This window comes from Hibiscus syriacus, unplaced genomic scaffold, assembly GCF_006381635.1.
Source record: "Hibiscus syriacus cultivar Baekdansim isolate YM2019G1 unplaced genomic scaffold, ASM638163v2 tig00110721_pilon, whole genome shotgun sequence".
Taxonomy (NCBI): Eukaryota; Viridiplantae; Streptophyta; class Magnoliopsida; order Malvales; family Malvaceae; genus Hibiscus; species Hibiscus syriacus.
In genome coordinates, this window is record NW_024062839.1 from 162,826 (window position 1) to 167,936 (window position 5,111).

Here is a 5,111-nt window from a genome sequence, read left to right on the forward strand (position 1 = left end):
ATAACTACTAAAAAGTTATAAAAGTTAACAAGTTGCTCGAACTTATCGAGTCGAATTAGACTTTGTGATTCATCTCGTTAAAATCTCGAGTCGAACTCAATCGAGTCAACCCGAATTAAACTTTTATCAAATTTTGATCGAATCGAGTTCAAACTATTCATAAACTACTCAATTCATTAAACACCTCTAACAAGGACAATGGGTTAACTTAGTTGTTTGTGTGGGGGCGTTCAATCCAAAGAACATAGTTTGAGTCCTCAAATCTTTTTATACACTTATTCTTCTTTTAATAATTTTTTATTAATTTGATGATTGACATATATCATCATCTAATTGAATAAAAAATAAAATTAAGTAATTAAAATTAAAAAGATACCTACACATTGACAATCTAATTAGAGATTAAATTAGACTAAATTAAAATTAAAATCAAATTGATATAATGTAAAAGTATAGAAAACTTAAGCGTATAATACGCCACTTAATATATGCCAATTTTATTAAGTGGAAGTTAATATTAACAGCAAGTCACTTGATTAATAATAATTAAATGATTTGATTAACAAAATTAAAGATCATTAGTAAAAATAAAAAGATTAAATAATTACATGGTGAATAGTATAATTTACCATAAAATAAAAGAAATCGGGGAGCCGGTGATTTATGGCATTAGCACACAACTGCATCAAGCACAAAAGCAAGCAAAAGTTTTCCCCTTCGGCAATCTCCTTGTATTGATTTCTTTTCAACGATAAGCATAAACAGTTTTAACGTCAACAATCCTCGAGCCCAAGACAGAAGAATCCACTATAATCCAATTCTCAGACGTCAGAAACACGTTTGTCCGACAAATAATTAGTAGTTGAAACAAATTAAAACTAGGCATTGACTGTTGATGCCATCATCCAGTTGTTCCATGTCCACCACTTATGCCTTGCTATCTATGCTCACTGGAGCGGCTTCATTGGCAGCCGATTTCTGCAGCAACACCACAAATAAATCAATAGATCAATCACTTCATCAAAGTATGGCAAAAACCCATACCCGCACTTCAACACTTACATTGGCATGCTCCACTTTATTATTCATCTGGGCGATCATATTGCCAAAGAATTTGGCTTCTTTCTTATTGTACTCCTTTTATCTTCTCCTTCAAAACTTTGTGTTCCATCTTAATCTCTCTGATAGCAGACATTTAGAAAATGAGACATTCAACAATACCAGACAGGAAAATACAGCAGCCTATAAAAGCAAATTACCTATTATCAGGATCAAGTTCAAGAGTTTTCTTGATATCAAACTCTGCTAAATCTAGATCCGTCAGATGGATGTCTGCTTGAGCCCTTCTATACAAAAGGCTTTAACGTTCGAAGTTTCTAATTCCAAAACCTGTATAGGAATAACATGCAACCGTTGCTTTAACTACAAGATCTAGCTAATTCGTATAACGGCAGTTGTGAAAGAAGGTTCAAGCCTTGGTGCACAATTTCTCAGCTTCCTTGTAATCCTTTAGCTTCAGCTTGCAAGCAGCATTGTTCAGATTGCAAGCAACTTTCAATGCCTTGGTCTGCTTTTTCTCCTCTTCACTGAAGGAAGTATCATAATCAAATGTACTTTACAACCTGTATGTACAAACAACAATTAAATCACAAGGTATTGGAAGACAAATTTCACAAGCCAATTGGCATCGTACTGTATACCTTTTCATATCTCTTGGAAGCTCTCACATATTTACCAGCCTTGAACAAAATATTTCCTTCTTCTTTTTTACCTGCTGCTTCAATATTTCTGGGGTGTTCATATCCCATGACTCTTTATCCTGCAAAAGCAAATTATCAAAACCACTTTCAATTCTCCCAAATAGGTACCTTGCAGATACACAACAAAGCACACTGATCAACTAACCTTAACAAATGATACCATCTCAACTTCATAGTACACAGCTGAGTTGGGGGTACCACAGCCAGGTCCTGCTTCGACTTGGATGACCAAAAAGCATACTCAGGTGCAATAGTCAGTAGTGCTATTTCACCCTTCTTCATTGTCATCACAGCTTTATCAAGACCATCAATGACTTGCTCTGTAAGAGAACTTCAGAAGAACAGTTCAGCTAAAAATCATTTAACTAGAGTCTGAGAGTAGAGGAGGGTGGCATCTGATAGTTTGTTACCTTCATCTGTCTTGAACTCAAACAACTCTTCTCCTTCAGCTTGACCTTGCTTTAGGAAAACAGAACCATCTTGTAGTTTCCCAATCAATTTCACTGGAAAAGGGTTTATACAAATCCGATTTTGAATTTCGAGTTTCTAGCATACTGCATGCAGAGAACTGCAATTTTTTCTCATAATATAACACCAACCTTTGACAACAGCCCCCTCATTCGGGCGTTCATATCCCTCTCCTTCCTTCAGGATCTTCTTTATAACCTTCTTGTCATCAGTGACCTCCGTAACAGTTTTCCATGAAACCAGCTGCAGGGTAATCAGGAGTGTGGCATTTGGAGGCACTGCACCTTCAGCGCCAGTGGCCGGCTTCCCCTTCTCATCAAAGCCATCTTTATCATGGAAAATAGGGTTAACAACAAGAACAAACCATATTTACCATCATTCTTTAGATCAAATAAATGAGAAAAACTTACATTGTGGCTTCACTGTGAGAAGTACCTTCTCCCCTTCCTTCATAGTTTTAACAGCTTTAGACAATGCAGGACAGAAATGACCTATTCATAGAAGCAACCATGGGAACTGAGGAATTACACAAGACAAATAATGAGATAATTGAAGAAAAATGGCATCAGCAATACAAACCATCCTTAACCGTGAACTCCTTGGCATCAGTTTTTGCAACCACTGTTCCATCCTCAAGCTTAGCTTCATAGTTAACTGGATTCAAGATACAAAATTATTAAACCTAGTTCAATCAAACAGCCCCTCATATAGAAATAATATTATTATAAATATTAAAACAAGGGAAAGAGTAATGATACCTAGCACTTCATCAAGGTCCTTTGGATTCTCCCACTTCTCTCCCTCAGTCAGTATCTTCTTAAATAATCCACCATCCTTGCAAATATCCTTGACGCTAGTCCAAGATAGCAATTCAACATCGAATTGAAGGGTTGCATTAGGAGGAATGGTTGGTGGTGAGCCAGACTCACCATATGCCAGCTGGGGAGGAATGGTAAAAATAGCATTTTCTCCTTTCTTCATTGTTTTAATACCTTCATCCCACCCTTTAATAACTTGTCCTGCAAACATTAAAAGAAAGTAGAAAATTCATATTAATGCACAATACCAGTTAGATGAATTTCTCACTAAAAAAATCCCTTAGAGTCCAATATGTGCAGAAACTTTGCAATGAAGGTATCAAATTTCAAATGCAACACCTTCTCATGCTCGACATATCTTGAACTTACCGCGGTTTGGCCCTCATTCAACCATAACAATAACATACCGATTATCATCAAAAGACAACTCAATGAATCAACCAAATTTTATCTAAAGTAAAAAAATTCTACGAAACTGATATTTGCATGCTAACAATATCTAAACGAAACAAACACAAAGATCCACATAAACGCCTATATTACATCACAAATGAGCAAGTTCTCATCGCTTGGCCATAATCAGAAACTTGATAAGCAGGAATACAAGTTCCACTGAAGAAATTCGTCATGGTTTTAATATTAGTCCCACATGTTACTAAAAACAAATGCTTTGAGCTCATGCTAGTTATAACGCAAAACCCTAAGATCAAACTTAAAATTTCCAGCTTCAACATTTTCCATCCAAATTCAATATACACCAGATTAAAATTGTTAGAGGAAATTTCTAAAAGAGAAAGTGACTTACCCTGACCGAGAGTGAACTTGAAAGGAGTCCCCCTATCACGGCTCGAATCGAACTGAGTTCCATCCAGCAACGTCCCCGTATAATGAACTGCACCAACAACAACGAATCAGAATCCAACCAAAGCATTTTAAGAAGAGATTTTTTTTTCATTTTAATTTGTATTTGTAATTTTCTTTTTGCTTCCTCGTGAAGTATAATTTATACCTTCAACTTCATCGCCGCTTTCAGGATTCTCCCAACCTTCACCACCTTAACAAGTTTTTTCTTCAAGCCTTGCTTTCCGATCTCCTTCTCTTCTCCGACCGTCATAACGGGAGCCTCGTCCGGGAGATCCATGTCATCGTTCATCATATCGTCCGCCGCCGGGATATCGAAATCCTCATCCATTTTGAGTCGAGGAATCTAGAGCTAGCTAGAGAATGAGCGCGTAGAAACTGAAGACGAGAGCCTGTACGAAAAGCTTTGAGAAGCGACCGGATGTGTAGAGAAGAAATGGATTTTATGAGAGAGTGTAGGTTCTAGAGGCTTCCAAACTATAGGCTTCCAAACTATAGGCTTCAAGGAGAAAAGCGTTATATAGTAAAAAAAAAAAACCCTTTTAATTATTATTAATTTTTTTAGAAATAATCTCCATATCAAATTAGTTAAAAATAATAATTTTAAATTGTCCAAATAAGGTACACGTTCGGTAAAAAGTGAAGTTAAAATTTATGTTTTATAAAAATTAAGTATCATGCATTTATTATTATTTTTATTAAATAGTAAATGATTATTTAAAAAAGTTAATAGGTCTCGTGTATTATAAAATACGAGGTTCATTAAACGAGTTTTATAGAATACAAGATAATCTTACGTAGGTTCTTTGAGGTTATTTTTCTAACTAATATGACATGGGGTTATTTCTAAAAAAAATAATTAAAGGGGATTTTTAATATAATAATGCCAAGGAGAAACATGATCAATTAGTTAAAAAATAATTTCAAATTGTCCACGGAAAATACTTCACGTTCTGTAAAAAGTGAAGTTAAATTTTACGTTTTACCAAAATCAAGTTTTATGCATTTATTATTATTTTTATCAAATATTAAATAACTTTATATGAAAAAGTTGATGGATCTCACGTATTATAAAACGTGAGGTTCATTAAATGAGTTTTATAGGACGCGAGATAATCCTACGTATGTTGCTTGAGGTTATTTTTCTAACTAATATGACATGGGATTATTTCTCAAAAAAAAATAATTAAAGGGGATTTTTAAT

At 34.8% G+C, this 5,111-nt stretch overlaps 1 pseudogene; it reads right to left on the minus strand.

The window, feature by feature from the left end:
• Positions 1-716: 716 nt before the first annotated feature.
• LOC120139036 lies at positions 717-4,335 on the minus strand (annotated as a pseudogene).
• Between the last annotated feature and the right edge of the window lie 776 nt (positions 4,336-5,111).